Source organism: Budorcas taxicolor, chromosome 12 (assembly GCF_023091745.1).
Source record: "Budorcas taxicolor isolate Tak-1 chromosome 12, Takin1.1, whole genome shotgun sequence".
NCBI lineage: Eukaryota > Metazoa > Chordata > Mammalia > Artiodactyla > Bovidae > Budorcas > Budorcas taxicolor.
Genome location: NC_068921.1, coordinates 41431443 through 41449165, shown reverse-complemented (window position 1 = coordinate 41449165; position 17723 = coordinate 41431443).

Below are 17723 nucleotides of genomic sequence, written 5' to 3'. Positions count from 1 at the left end.
GTTTCATGGCTGCAATCACAATCTGCAGTGATTTTGAAACCCCCAAAAATAAAGTCTGACACTGTTTCCACTGTTTTTCCATCTATTTCCCATGAAGTGGTGGGACCAGATGCCATGACCTTAGTTTTCTGAATGTTGAGCTTTAAGCCAACTTTTTCACTCTCCTTTTTCACTTTCATCAAGAGGCTTTTCAGTTCCTTTTCACTTTCTGCCATAAGGGTGGTGTCATCTGCATATCTGAGGTTATTGATTTTTCTCCTGGCAATCTTTATTCCAGTCTGTGTTTCTTCCAACCCAGAATTTCTCATGATGTACTCTGCATATAAGTTAAATAAGCAGGGTGACAATATACAGCCTTGACGTACTCCTTTTCCTATTTGGAACCAGTCTGTTGTTCCATGCCCAGTTCTAATTGTCGCTTCCTGACCTGAATATAGGTTTCTCAAGAGGCAGGTCAGGTGGTCTGCTATTCCCATCTCTTTCCGAATTTTCCAGTTTATTGTGATCCACACTAAGCTGGTGAAAATTATTTTCAACACTGTATTTGGATATTTTGAATATGTTGGCTATCTCCCACATGGTATAAGGTTGATTTTTCTCTAATGTCTCAGTTTGATCATCTTCAATGGTCTACCCAACCATGGAGCATCATCCAGCAAGAAATTTCCAACATGAGATTTCTCACAACTTTTGACATATTCAATTAATTATAGGATGTTCTCTATATATGAAACAAATCTTTTTCTTGAAAAGCTTTTTTCTCTTTTTTTGCATTCCAGTTGCATGTTTACCTTTCTTGAAATAATAAAGCATAATATGCCAAAATTGTTGCTTTTTTCTTCAATCCTCAATATCAAAATGACAACATTAAAATGCACCATTTGTGATTTTTTTATTCTATTTTTGTAAATGCATTGTGATATGACCATTGTCACAATACAATCTAACAAAATTGTTTTGAATTAAGTTAAAGACAACTAAGTGCTGCTAGATCCATCTTATAGGGAAAAAAAAAAAAAAAACTGAACAGATTTTTTGTCAACCCAATACTTTCGTTCTTTTCAACTTTATTGAAGATTGAGTACAATTTGGACATGGAAATTTCTGAGTATGTAACAAGACTTTTCCATTCTGTGTAATACCAGTCACTCTAAATTGGCACTCCTTTCACTGGAGAGAGAAGAGACTGGAAATCCTCTGATGAGGAATAAAGCAATATTTTTGCTAACATTAGCATGAAACCAATAACCTCCCATCAAGTAAAACTTTCAATCTATCTTGTAAACAAGCCAACAGTGACCAAGACATATTGAAAATTCATTGCAGGGAATGCATTGTGAAACTCATTTGAATGCACTCTGAGGTGTCTTAGGATTCTTGTCCATATCCCAACTTTACAGGTTTACCAGGATAATGGTGATAACAAAGGAGGCATAACACAAAGATTTTGGCTTGCTAACACTTTGATATTGGTTGATATAACCAATAACACTTTAATATTGCTTGATATAATACCCTAATTTCCCTTGCTATGGTAGAAAAGTCAGTGTAAAATCATTGCAAGTGCTTTTGAGGGAACAGAAAGTTAATTTCATATAATATAAAGTGATAGTTCTCCCAATATTTCTTATTTTTCCTTCTTTCTTTTTTCCTTCTTTTTTCTTTTTTTGAAACTGTGGTTACCAGTCACTGGCATACTATAATAGCTTCTTGGAAGTTCTTTAAAGAATTAACTTTTTGGAGTCCTAACAGGGCCAAGATCTTAATTAAAGCTCCTGTCTTTCATAGCGATTAACTAATACATTTCCCTTTACCTTCAAGTCATCCCTTTGTGTGCAGACTTCTAATTGTATAATGACTATCTACTTCAAAAGTATCAGAGATTAAAGAGTTATTTAATCTACTGGATAATCTAAATTGGATTTCCTGGTGATATCAAGAATGTGTGCTGTTTCCAAAGCAGTACAGAATTAAATATTACATGTAAAAAAAGTCTGCTATTACAATAAATGTTAGCTCTCTGATCTCTAGCCATTTGTCAAGATCCAGAGTGTTCAGTGTATTTGCCATCTAGGCTGATTTAGACCTTCCTGTGGTCATGTATGGATGTGAGAGTTGGAATATGAAGAAGGCAGAGCGCCAAAGAATTGATGCTTTTGAACTGTGGTGTTGGAGAAGACTCTTGAGAGTCCCTTGGACTGTAAGGAGATCCAACCAGTCCATTCTGAAGGAGATCAGCCATGGGATTTCTTTGGAAGGAATGATGCTAAAGCTACAACTCCAGTACTTTGGCCACTTCATGTTAAGAGTTGACTCATTGGAAAAGACTCTGATGCTGGGAGGAATTGGGGGCAGGAGGAGAAGGGGACAACAGAGGATGAGATGGCTGGATCACATCATGGACTCAATGGACGTGAGTCTGAATGAACTCCAGGAGTTGGTGATGGACAGGGAGGCCTGGCGTGCTGCGATTCATGGGGTCGCAAAGAGTCCGACACGACTAACGACTAAACTGAACTGCACTTAACTGACTGAAAGGGTCATATTGGAGAAGGCAATGACACCTCACTCCAGTACTCTTGCCTGGAAAATCCCAAAGATGGAGGAGCCTAGTAGGCTGTGGTCCATGAGGTCGCTAAGAGTCAGACATGACTGAATGACTTCACTTTGACTTTTCACTTTCATGCATTGGAGAAGGAATTGGAAACCCACTCCAGTATTCTTGCCTAGAGAATCCAGGGATGAGGGAGCCTGGTGGGCTACCCACTATGGGGTCACACAGAGTCGGATATGACTGAAGGAACTTAGCAGCAGCAGCAGCAGCAGCAGCAGCAGCAGCAGCAGCAGCAGCAGCAGCAGCAAAGGGTCATATACTGTGGATAACTTGACCTCTGTTTTAATAAAACTTCAAAATTTCCTGTTCTGAGATTAAGACTAGACTCATTAACAAAAAATATTATATATGAATTTTCTATAGGAATTTAAAAAATAAGTATGTTTAGAGTGTGAATGATAATTCTTGGCAGATTCCAATCAGTTATTTGTTTCCTGTAATTCAGAGTATGGCAATAAGGTGCCATGATTTGAAAAATTTCACTGATGCTTGGAAATGTGTGAAGGAGTAATAAGAATTTTGTAGGTGATATACTTATTCACTGATAAATATTGAGCTTTTAGATGAGAAAAAGATTGCTCAGAATGGGAATCCATCAAGTTTAAGAGAAAATCTAAATCCCACTTCATAGAATCTTCCATTATTTGATAAAAAGCTAGTATTGCTGTGAAACAGGGTAGGCAGGGTTTTGCCACTAAGTAAAAAGAATGCTGAAATAAACTATTGGTATAAATAGATGGGAAATAGTGGCTGACTTTATTTTTTGGGGGGCTCCAAAATCACTGCAAATGGTGATTGCAGCCATGAAATTAAGAGATGCTTACTCCTTGAAAGGAAAGTTATGATCAACCTAGACAACATATTGAAAAGCAGAGACATGCTTTTTGGACTTTGTCAACAAAGGTCCGTCTAGTCGAGGCTATGTTTTTTCCAGTAATCATGTATGGATGTAAGAGTTGGAATATAAAGAAGGCTAAGCACAGAAGAATTGATGCTTTTGAACTGTGGTGTTGGAGAAGACTCTTGAGAGTCCCTTGGACTGCAAGGAGATCCAATCTGTCCATGCTAAAGGCGATCAGTCCTGGGTGTTCATTGGAGGGACTGATGTTGAAGCTGAAACTCCAACACTTTGGCCACCTGATGCAAAGAGCTGACTCATCTGAAAAGACCTTGATGCTGGGAAAGATTGAGGGTAGGAGGAGAAAGGGACAACCGAAGATGAGATTGTTGGATGGCATCACCGACTCAATGGACATGGGTTTGGGTGGACTCCGGGAGTTGGTGATGGACAGGGAGGCCTGGCGTGCTGTGGTTCATGGGATCTCAAAGAGTCGTACACAACTGAACGACTGAACTGAACTGAGCTGATCATTCCCCAAAAGTCAAGTCAGAACACCACAGACTTGTCCAGATTATTTATTTATGAATTGATGAGAAATTATTGAAGGGCTTATTTTAAATCATAAAATGTATTCTCCTGCTTAAGAGTTTTAGTTAATGAAAACTTAGTTAAATTATACACATACACAGTGATTTCAAAAAGTAACGAACCTACTGCTTATATTGGGTCCATGTGACCAAGGAATATTCTAATTACTTCTGGACCAGAATGAAAGAAATTTTAATGATATGAAAGCTCTCACAATGGAAAGATTTTCATTCTTAGAATATATTAAGTCTTGGACTAAGTCATATCTTTTGTTTGACAAAGTGTAGCTTTTTCTTAAAAACATTATATTCTTTGCAACCTGATTACATACATAAAAGCAATCTTGGCACCATATTATCAACAGAACATAATGAAAATGGATTCATATATTAGACAAGAAAATCATGGGCAAATTTACCATAACTGTCTCATGAAAAATGGAGAGTGTCTTAGTAAAATTCTGAGGCATGATTCTGCAGGTATATTTTAGTTTTCTGAGAAAAAAGGCCAATAAGTACTTAATTAGCTTAATGAGGGGAGCCCTAAAATAAAAAACTGAGTACAAATATAAAGTTGGGAAATGTGTAGGCTTAATCAGCACTGAAGATAAAATACTGCTTGGGTTCAGTATCACAGAAAGCAGAGGATTACTACTTTCCTTTATGGCCCTAGAGTACCGAACAAGTCAATGTCTTTTTTCTGTCATGCATTGTGACTTGGAAGATGAGTATTACAGTGATTGGTAAAAGTATGATTTTTTTTTTCTACCAGACTTACAGTGATTGGTTTTTGTCCTTCTTTTTCTTCTTGTTTTAGAAGGAAATCTACAATTTGGGTAAACATATGTATAAAACAATCTAAACTTCATTGTATTCAACATCAGTGATACTTTGGCCACCTGATACAAGGAGCTGACTCACTGGAAAAGACCCTGATGCTTGGAAAGATAGAAGGCATAAGGAGAAAAGGGCAACAGAGGATGAGATGGTTGGATGGCATCACTGATTCAGTGGACATGAGTTTGAACAAACTCCAGGAGATAGTGAAGGACAGGGAAGCCTGACATGCTGTAGTCCATGGGGTTGCAAAGAGTTGGACATGACTAAGTTTCTGAACTACAACAAAAAGTCTGTTAATATCAGCAGAATGTTTAGACCATAAAAAGTCAATGAACTGTTGGAAATCTTCAACTGGGGCTTTATTTAGACACAAGCAAAATGATAGATCAAGATCTAAATTACTTATGTCTTGATTACAAATAAAAGAATCTTTGATTATATGAAGAAAGATAGTCTCCAGGAGAATATTAAGAAGTAATTCTATTTACAAACAATGAATTGTTCAAAACTGGGAAAGGAGTAAGCGAAGGCTACAAATTGTAACCCTGCTTATTTAACTTATATGCAGAGAGTACTTTATGTGAAATGTTGGGCTGGATGAAGCACAAGCTGAACTCAAGATTGCCAGGAGAAAATCAAAAACCTTGGAGATGCAGATGACATTACCATTATGGCAGAAAAAAAAGAGGAATTCTTCCTCTCAATGAAGGTGAAAGAAGAGCATGAAAAAGTTGGTTTAAAGCTCAGTATTCAAAAAATGAAGATCATAGCATCTGGTCCCATTACTTCACGGACAATATATGGGGAAACAATGGAAACAGTGACAGATTTTATTTTCTCAGGCTCCAAAATCACAGTGGTTGATGACTGCAGACATGAAATTAAAAGACACTTGCTCCTTGGAAGAAAAGCAATGGCAAACCTAAACAGCTTATTAAAAACCATATTACTTTGCCTACAAGGTCTGTATAGTCAAAACTATGGTTTTTCCAATAGTCAGGTATGGATGTGAGAGCTGGACAATAAAAAAGACTGAGCACTGAAGAATTGATGCGTTTGAAATATCATGCTGGAGAAGACTCTTGAGAGTCCCTTGGACAAGGGGATGAAACTAGTAAATCCTAAAGAAAATCAGTACTGAATATTCATTGGAAGAACTGATGCTGAAGCTGAAGCTTACTTTGATCACTGAATGCAAAGAGATGCTGGGAAAGATTGAAGGTAGGTGGAGAAAGGAATGACAGAGGATGAGATGGTTGGATGGTATCACTGACTCAATGGAGATGAGTTTGAACCATCTCTGGGAGATGTTGAATGACAGGGAAGCCTGGTGTGCTGTAGTCCATGGGGTCGCAAAGAGTCGAACAAGACTGAGAGACTGAACAAAAACAACTATTCACAAAAGAAAAACATTTCTATTAAGTTAACTGGTGTAGTTTTAGAAGAGAAAAAATAATATTCTTTGATTGAAGGGACACTGGTGAGATTTATTGGCTGATAAATCGTAATGTCTGAAGTTGCTATTAAGATACAAATTCTGATTACCTGAGTTGTCATTCTTTACAAGATTAAGTTTCTGTGATAATGCCAAAACTTAAGATTAACATTGTAGAATGTATATCAATAAAAAATATTCTGTTTTTGTTTTAATATTTGGAGAAAATTCTTCTGGAGAGTTCAAAAGAAAATAGGATTAAGTGCTTGGTTCCCTCTCAGAGTGCCTGCATTTCTATCCACATTATTATTATTATTATTGTCTTTCCACTTCTTATCTGGCATAGGACAATTTCAAACTGTGAGAAACTGCATAAATCAGGGTTATGCAGAGAACCAGAACCTATAGGATGTGTTTACATAGAGATCAACTATAAGGATTGGCTCATGTAATTATGAAAGCCAGTAAATTCAAAATGTGCAGTGTGGTTAGCATGTCGGAGACCCAGGGAAGAGCCAGTGTTACAGTTCTATATGAAAGCTGTCTGCTTCAGAATTTTCTTTTGCTCAAGGGAAGTAATTTTTTTGTTGTTGTTCTATTTAAGACTTCAGCTAATAGAATATGACCCATTCACACTATTCAGAACAGCTTATTCTAGTTGAAGTCCATCAATTTAAATATTGATCTCAACACTGCAGCAGAAAAACTCAAAGTGATGTTTGACCACCATGTCCCAGTCAAGTTAACAAATAAAATTATCAATGGCAACATATAAAAGACTAATTTTATTAACTTTTGTACTTTTTAAAATTTCCTTTCTCAAGATATCTTTTGCAAAAGTAAACATATTTCAATTTATTTTGGAAATTTCTTTGATTTTTTAAAAAGATAAATTATTTGATGTCTTAAATTTTGCCCATTTTTCCCCTAAGACATTTCTCAGTGAATAATTGTGCTGTCATTAAAAGTTTCCCCAATAAGCTATTGTAACTTGGAGAAATTTGGTAATTTAAAGAGACAGTTAACCAAAGGTAAAACTTGCCCTATAAAGATGCCAGTCTGACAAGACCTTTGTAACTTGTTGGCCCTTGGGACTGAGACAAACTTATTGTGTCTATTCTTAGCTTTTTGTTTATGAACTTCCTCTGGAAAACTGGAAACAAATTGGAAAGGACAGTCCAAGAAATAAATAATGATGTTATATGACAGATTTTTGCCATACTGAGACCAAGGAAAGAGATTCCTAGGTGGCATTAGTGGTCAAAAACTTGCTGGTCAATGCAGGAAACATGAGATGTGGGTTCGATACCTAGGTTGGGAAGATTCCTTGGTGAAGGAAATGGAAATCTGCTCCAGTATCCCTGCACAGAAAATTTCATAGACAGAGGAGCTTGTCTGCAGTTCATGGGGGCAACAAAATGTCAAACATGACTGAGGGCCTAAGCACTGCACAAGACAAAGCAAAAGGCTTTGTTAAATTTATGACATTAACCTATTATTTTAAAATGTTTCTTTTATTTCCAGGAGACAAAATTATCTTAGAATTTGGGAGCTTGATGAAAGAAATAGATGCTCAGACTCAAAGTGGGACTTACTTCACCCTCATGGTTAGAAAATCATTCCAAGCAACAGACTCATGAAGCTTCAGTTTATGAAGTTTTTTTGTAAGTCTTAAGCCTTAAAGACCATTTTTGTAAGATCTTCAAGGTCGTCCACTGTTGAATACCCAATAGTATTTAAATTAGCACTCACACAGAAAAAAAGCCTACTGATCAAATAGTGCTGAATGTCAGATTTCAGGGAGAACTACAACTTAGTCGAGTCTTAATAATTTAAAATAGGAAATTAGGGTAAGATATTAATGAGTTTGGGGCGTATTAGTTTGATGGATTCAACATGTCATCCAAAAAGGGATTTGTCAGCAAAGTTTGCAATAGAATAAATTAGAATTGGTTCACATGGAAAGATGCAGATCTTAAGACAAAGTTAGATAAGAAAACTGTTCTGATAATTGAGTTTATTGTCCAGGTGAAAAAACACTTGTCTTGTGAGAAAATGATTCATCTAATAAGCAAATTTTTTGGTAAGATAAACTGTCTGGTAAAATTTCGTGAAGCAAAAAACAAAGATAATGCACTTTGTATTCTATTGCCCCAGGCAAGAATTTCCTGGAGCATATAGCTGTTAATGACAAAGTAGATATCTGTTCTGTCAAAGCAATTATGTTATATCGCTGTAAGCAGTATCAGTTTCATCATTAATTTGTTATATATTATAAACTATGAACATAGCTTTAGCCTGTCGTAAGGATATATTACTGCACTTAATATTTTTTCTTACATACCTTTGTATCCTTTATACAACTTAATATAATTTTGTTTTTAAATATACAATTGATAAATCTAATCTTCTTTTGGTTCAGATTAACCAAGTAATCAAAAACAGGTTAGTTCAATTAAATTTCATATTTTGAAAAATTACTTTCATGATTAGTTTTACAAAAAGTCAATAAATGTATTACAATAATATAATTATTTCATTAAGACTGACTTTTTCTTCAGCCATGACTCAGAGAAATTATTTAAATAAGAACATGATAAAGGAATAGGTAGGACAGAAACTGTAGACAGAATTGTACTACCTGAAAAGTATTATTTCTTACAATAAAACTTTGGAAATTGGCAACCTACTGAGTTGGACTGAGACTATTTAACCCATGTTAGCTTCTAATTCTCAACAGTGAAATAATATGGATTTGACTTCAGAACAATTCCTTATCTTTCATACAAAATCATTTTCACAACTAAATTAATTTCTTGTATTTATTTAACACAGGACAAATAAACTTGACTATAATACTAAAAGAGTTGGACAAAAAATGGTAAAGTAATGAGATTTGAAAATAATCATAAGATACTTGGATCATGATGGGAATAATATCTAAAGACTAAAAAGAAGAGATGGCAAGAATACACAGAAGAACTCTACAAAAAAGATCTTCATGCCCCAGATAATCATGATGGTGTGATCACTCATCTAGAGCCAGACATCCTGGAATGTGAAGTCAAGTGGGCCTTAGAAAGCATCACTACAAACAAAGCTAGTGGAGGTGATAGAATTCCAGTTGAGCTATTTCAAATTCTGAAAGATTATACTGTGAAAGTCCTGCACCCAATATGCCAGCAAATTTGGAAAACTCAGCAGTGGCCACAGGACTGCAAAAGGTCAGTTTTCATTCCAATCCCACAGAAAGGCTATGCCAAAGAATGCTCAAACTACTGCACAATTGCACTCATCTCACATGCTAGTAAAGTAATGCTCAAAATTCTCCAAGCCAGGCTTCAGCAATACGTGAACCATGAACTCCCTGATGTTCAAGCTGATTTTAGAAAAGGCAGAGGAACCAGAGATCAAATTGCCAACGTCCGCTGGATCATGGAAAAAGCAAGAGAGTTCCAGAAAAACATCTATTTCTGCTTTATTGACTATGCCAAAGCCTTTGACTGTGTGGATCACAATAAACTGTGGAAAATTCTGAGAGGGCTGGGAATACCAGACCACCTAACCTGCCTCTTGAGAAATCTGTATGCAGGTCAGGAAGCAACAATTAGAACTGGACATGGAACAACAGACTGGTTTCTAATAGGAAAAGGAGTATGTCAAGGCTGTATATTATCACCCTGCTTATTTAACTTCTATGCCAAGTACATCATGAGAAATGCTGGGCTGGAAGAAGCACAAGCTGGAATCAAGATTGCTGGGAAAAATATCAATAACTTCAGATATGCAGATGACACCACCCTTATGGCAGAAAGTGAAGAGGAACTAAAAAGCCTCTTGATGAAAGTGAAAGAGGAGAGTGAAAAAGTTGGCTTAAAGCTCAACATTCAGAAAACGAAGATCATGTAACCTGGCCCCATCATTTCATGGGAAATAGATGGGGAAACAGTGAAAACAGTGTCAGACTTCATTTTTCGGGGGCTCCAAAATCACTGCAGATGGTGACTGCAGCCATGAAATTAAAAGATGCTTACTTCTTGGAAGAAAAGTTATGACCAACCTAGATAGCATATTGAAAAGCAGAGACATTACTTTGCCGACTAAGTTCCGTCTGGTCAAGGCTATGGTGTTTCTTCTGGTCATGTATGGATGTGAGAGTTGGACTGTGAAGAAGGCTGAGCGCTGAAGAATTGATGCTTTTGAACTGTGATGTTGGAGGAGACTCTTGAGAGTCCCTTGGACTGCCAGGAGATCCAGCCAGTCCATTCTGAGGGAGATCAGCCCTGGGATTTCTTGGGAGGGAATGATGCTAAAGCTGAAACTCCAGTATTTTGGCCACTTCATGCGAAGGGTTGACTCATTGGAAAAGACTTTGATGCTGGGAGGGATTGGGGGCAGGAGGAGATGGGGACGGCAGAGGATGAGATGGCAGGATGGCATCACGGACTCAATGAACATGAGTCTGAGTGAACTCTGGGAGTTGGTGATGGACAAGGAAGCCTGGCGTACTGCGATTCATGAGGTTGCAAAGTGTCAGACATGACTGAGCAACTGAACTGAACTGAACTGAACTGCATATGGAGTGAATGAAGCATCTTAGACATTTGAGAAATAATTCAAACACAATATTAAATTTAATAATGTACTTGTTTATACTTCTGGTATCAGTTTTAAAAATGAAAATGTTTTACTGAATTTTATTGTATATTTTACACTTACCCTTAAAAAAAAATTGAAGTATAGTTGACTCACATTATTAAACTAGTTTCAGGTATACAAAACACTGATTCAATATTTTTATAGATTATATTACATATAAATAAGTTATTATGCAATATAAAATATTGGTTGTAAAGGACTTTAAAAGTTTGCTTTCCCTGGGGGCAACAACAACAACATCTAGTTCTCCAGGATTCATGAAGAGATTCTTTTCACAATCATGAATTTTTAAGGGAAATTTAAGCATAGTGATGGTGGTTCAGTCGTAAGTCATGTCTGACTCTTAGGCCCCATGGACTGGTAGCCTGCCAGGCTCCTCTGTCAATGGGATTTCCCAGGTAAGAATATTGGAGTGGGTTGCCATTTCCTTCTCCAGGAGATCTTCCCAATCCAGAAATCAAACCCATGTCTCCAGCATTGCAGGAGGATTCCTTACCAACTAAAGTATGAGTGAAGTCAATTTAAACATATTAGTTATGTATCATCTTAATGAAAAGGGGTTATTAACTTCACTTGGGAAATATTAAAATCATTTAAAAAGTTATCTTATTGCCTTGAATTTGTTTTCCTATATTTTTGTGAATGTTGATTAAAATGGAAACATTTTTTAATCTAATTTTTAAACAAAAGACTAGATCTGCTCATCACTCTTTTTCTTGTTCATACTCTTAAGGAAATAATTGTTTATTTTCTCAGTGAGAAAGTGTGAAAGCTACTTATCTGTAGAGAATAATAATAAAAATAACACAACTCCTTAACAAAACATGATAAAAATTGAAAATTCACAAAATTTTCATAATGGATAAACATATACTACATTAATTCCAATGTATATTTATTAGATTAAGAATTAATGCTTCATTTAGTTTTACACAAGTTCAGCCATTCAGCTGCATGATATCTCAAAGCTTTGCAAATAATAAAATATTATAAAATATAAATTTTTGCAGTTTGGCTTTAATATACATTTTTTCCTAATAAGAAAACAGCAATTGTTGATCAAAAGAATTTAATCCCATCAGCTTGATAATCATAATGAAACTCTACTCAAATTTTCTATTTCAATATCAGCTAGCAAGGGTTAATTTCTGCATTATCCTTTTTATGACATTTCCAATATCATAGAATAGATGTTGCATCTTAACAAACCCTGACATTTTCCATCTTTCTGCTAATTTGTTTTAAAGGACATCTGCCTATGTCCCTCCATTTCTTGTATTCAAAATGAAAATCACTGTAATAAACATACTAACTTTTAGATTTTAAATTATCAAAACTACTTCTGACTTTTTGTCTGATTTAATAATTATTGGTTAGTCAATAGCTGAGAAAGGACACAAATAATATTTGAATACATTATATGTGTTCTGTCTGAATAAATTACATTGTGACCCACATTCCAGTAATGATACAAATACTGATAGACTTCTCTTGACTGTCACACTGTTGACATTTCAGATTTCTGTGAGATCAATGTGTTACAAGACAATAAGGGTAGATGAAAAGGTGAATACTCACAGCAAACATCTAAAATAATTTATCCACATTATATGTCACATTATTGCCCTTCTGAAGGCATCAAAATCATTAGGTTTTTATGTAATTATTTATATTGACAATAACTATTGAAGCATACAATTAAAAATCTTTAGAACTAATTGCAAATATTGTATATTTAATGAGATCTCTATCTTCCATCTGAATACAAAAAATCAAAATAAAAGCTAGATTTAGGTTTTATTCATCTGTATCATTTACAATGTTTCTATAGATGTATGATAACACTATTTAGCTGTTACAAAATTTGTAAAAAAATTTTAGAAGAAGTGACATGAATTTTCTATTTTAAATGTTAATGACTATTTAAATAAAGTTTTAGTGAATACATCAGGAACAAATGTGTAATTTTTATTTGTTTTGTAAGACTATTCTTTGATAAAATAGGAATTTTTAGCTCAGGGGAAAAGGAAAAAAAAATATACTACTTTTTGCTGTTATTTGCTTCATGCTTGTAATCCCACGGCTTCTTAAAAGAGAAAGTGGTAAATTACTATCAGTTTATGACAGCTTTTTGATGTGTCCCTTTGTACATGAGAAACTAAGTTGAGACACCTGAACACATTTCTCTTGAGATTTTGAACAACTATAAAAAATGGTTATGTTTTGGACTCATATGGTTCTCTGAAATGAAAATGCCATTATATCGAGGACTGCACATCAATCTAATTTGCTACCTGGATCCCCAGTCTCATCTTTTCCCAGTTGAGACTGCTTTACAATATGCAAGATATCAGTCTTACTTTACAATTTAGTAATATTTCCTGTGACTTTTATATTTGTATCAACAGGGATGGAACAGAACAGATTAATTTAAATTTCTAGTAAAGAATTTTCTTAAGTTGTGAATATAAGAGCATTGAAGTATGTCGGTGCTGTGTTTTCTTGTGAGCATGGAAGATATGCCAGCCAAGATTACACCAGGGACAGCCCCCAGGAAGTAAATGAGTAGATAGAAGCCCGAAACTACCATTATGTTTTGTTTAGAAACAATAAAGGAAAGTTTTAAATTGTTTAGTAACTTTATGCAAAAAGAGAAACAAAAAATATTGTTTCTTGGTTTCAATTATATTTTTGTGATTGAACATAGATTTGATAGTTCAGAGGAAAAGGGAAATATCTATACAATAACGTCTTACATCATTTTATTGCCTTAAAAGAACTTATGAAATATTCATGTTATATTAACTTAGTAAGAATGGCAACTTTAGGGAATCGACACAAAAAATTTTCGTTAAAAAATAAATCTCAAATTTGAAAATAAGGGTATTATGATCTCTTTTTCAATTTATCCAGAAATATACTTATTATGCATGTTTATGAATGTTTGTTTTAATATAGTTATAAGCACACTTATATACACATGTAACAAATGATCTAAAGTTTCACTGCTTTGCCAAAATTTTTTTCTGCTGGATTCAATATCTGTATTCTGGGAGAGTCCTATTTAATCTGAAGTACCTACAGCTTTAAAAATTTCATGTAAAACTTTGTGTTGTGTGAATGTGTGTAGTATTAGTAGAGAAGATATATGGTTATTGTCTTATAAAAGATACTAAGCCCCGAAAGTCTAAAACCAGTAATATGTAAAATAATTTAATGGTTATAGAGCCTTGGTGTCAAAATTAATCAATAACCCTTTCTAGCACATGGATGTGAAGAGACAAGAACTCTTTTAAATTGGCTGAAGTATGCACGGGTATTTTAGAGCATCACTCCTAGGAATAAGAATTCAAGGGCAACCTGAAGCCCATTTCTTCATATCAACCATGGTTCCCTCAAAATACAATACACTCTACCTCTATTTTTAAAAACTTTAATTGAAGTAACTATTTTAATGTCGTAGATGGAATTAAGTGGTTTTATAGGGGATTTCAAGCCACTCCAGGACTAGTAATACCAGAAACCATTTCCAACACTGAATCTCAGTGTGAATTTTGTCACCTGTCAATGGTTGTAGTTCAGAACTACATGAAAACAAAGTTATAAGGGGGTTCCTAACGTGAACTCAGTCTTTTTCTTCATTTGACCTCCTATTAGATGCCCTCATTGCTTGAAGCTAACCAGTATCCAGAGAGAAGGGAAACCAAGATTCTGCAATCTGTACAGCACTCAGTCTCCCAGGATTCAGAGAAAGTGAGAGAGGATGAGGCATATGAGTTGAGAGGTAACAAAGAGAATAATCAGCATTGGGTACCATTTTCTTAAAATGCTGAATGAAAGTTATTTCAGGCAAAATTACTATATTATATAAAATTATATATATTATATATTATATTATATATCTATATATACATTTTATATATTATATATCTTATATATTATATGTATTATATATGTGTTTGTGTATATATATGTGTGTGTGTGTGTATATATACATATATATATTACTTTTTACCAGTATGCTGTATTAACAAATAGAACACAGACATGTAAAAAACTGAAATCAAATGTAGACAGAAATTACATACATCAAAGAGGGAAATGAGGATAGATCACTTTGATAAGAGAGTTAAGATGGTTATTTCAGAAACAAATAGAATGACAGGGACATTCCATTTACCCAAAAATTACCCAAGCATATACCCATGCCATATACCCAAGCATTAATGCATTCTAAAGTATTTTCTGTCACCAAAATTTGAGCAATAGTGAAGAAAGAAAACTTTAAGTGATTTATTTCAGTAGCATGTTTTTCTAGTTATCACTAAGCAGTTAATTTGAATTATAGCAAAAAAATAAAATAAAATCACCACCACCACCAAAATCACAACATAAATACATATATGGAAGATGTTATTTCATAATAAATTTAGGGGGATTATCCATACAAAACATAAATAATGAATATTGTGCATAATTTAAATGATTTTTTCTTTGTAGTTATCAGCAACAAACTATTATTAGTTTGTTAATTATAACTATTAATTTAGTAAACTCTGTAGTTATTGGTAACAATTAACCATGGGCATGTTTGATTTAGATATTACTCATTTGCTTTCCAAACAGAATCACAAACTCCAAAGATAACTTAAGCATGAGAAACTTAAGCATAAGGATATACAAAAATACTTTATTTGGATTATATTTTTTTAATAATTCATTTCGAATTCTGAATTTTGTTAATATATTTTTATGAATATCACATCTCTCTATTGTCCAACTAAAGCCTATTTTTTCCCTAAGTAAGTGCCTTTGTTTTTTAGACTATTAAAAAAAAGAGAAAGACAATATTTAAATAAACATTGAAAATTATAGGCTTCCGAAAGTAAATTATTTGCCTTGATTTTTAGTAACTGCAAATAATAAGTCTAAAAGCAGCATAAATGTGTTTGCTTTTTATACAAAGTTTCATGCCCTTATTCACAAGATAATTGAAAAATCAGGAAGGAGCTTGTAAATTCTTTACTGACAAATGTTATATTAATGCAAATCCAAAATTAGGTTCTCTTTTTGAGAAATGATAAGTTGATCTGAATTCATTAGTTCTATTTTAACAAGTGGTAGTAAAAATGTAGTTGCTATCATCTGTACAGTCTTTGTAGTTAGGAGATTTCATGTCTAACAAGAATAATTGTTGGTTTTCTGGTGACTTTGCCATGTCCTTGATTGAGAAAAAACTAAGTTTTGCTACATTGTATTACTTTCTGTGTTTTCTTAAAATATTACATTGCCACCTTGATTAGAAAGCAATCAAACTATTGCTTCTTGTTGATTATAATTATGCTTAATCAAGTAACCATGTATCTATTGATAATTCTTTTGATTTTTTTCTTCTGAGATCAAACTTTAAATTAAAAAAAAAATTATCCTGTATCAAACATAGACTGGCGATTCATTTCTTACATGATAGTATATATGTTTCAATGCCATTCTCCCACAGCATCCCACCCTGTCCCTCTCCCTCAGAGTCCAAAAGTCCGTTCTATACATCTGTGTCTCTTTTGCTGTCTTGCATGCAGGGTTATCATTGCCATCTTTCTAAATGTCATATATATGTGTTAGTATACTGTATTGGTGGTTTTTTTTTTTTTTTTTTTTTTTTTTCTGGCTTACTTCTCTCTGTATAATCGGCTCCAATTTCATCCATCTCATTAGAACTGATTCAAATGTATTCTTTTTAATGTCTGAGTAATACTCCATTGTGTATATGTACCACAGCTTTCTTATCCATTCATCTGCTGATGGACATCTAGGTTGTTGCCATGTCCTGGCTATTATAAACAGTGCTGCAATGAACATTGGGGTACATGTGTCTCTTTCAATTCTGGTTTCCTTCGTGTGTTCGATACAGGATACAGGATGCTTGGGGCTGGTGCACGGGGATGATCCAGAGAGATGATATGGGGTGGGAGGTGGGAGGGGGGTTCAGGATTGGGAACTCATGTACACCCGTGGTAGATTCATGTCAATGTATGGCAAAACCAATACAGTATTGTAAAGCAAAATAAAGTAAAAATTAAAATTAAAATAATAATAATAATTTTAAAAAATACTTAAAAAAAGAATAAAAGTGGGCAAACTGGAAAAAATTTTTTTTTAAATTTAAAAAAATTATCTTTTACTGTTGCAATTCTTTGAATTCCCTCAGAGGTCCTTTGAGACAATTTCAAAGAATTATTTTCTCAGTGCAGAAAGAGAAGTATACTAAATTATTTGATTTGTTTTGATTCTTCATATTTCTCAATTAAATCCAACAAATTTGTGATCCCCTCATGAGAAGAGTTTTTACACCAAATGACAGTTCTGTAAAATACTTTAGCATAAATGTTTCAGGGATTGCACACTTGGCAAAATTGGCAAATTGGCAAAAGTCTTCATGTCTTCAGTATAAAGAAAAAGTTCTTATCTTAAAGTAAGATTTAATCAAATTGGTATATAATATCTATCACTGTATTCAAAAGAAAGTTTTACTATCCTACATTCAGATATTGTTAAACATTAAAAGAATTAACCAGTCAATCCTAAAGGAAATCAGTCCTGAATATTCATTGGAAGGACTGATGCTGAAGTTGAAACTCCAATACTATGGCCAACTAATGCAAAGAACCTACTTATTGGAAAAACCCCTGATGCTGGGAAAGATTTAAGATGGGAAGAGAAGGGGATGACAGAGAATCAGATTGTAGG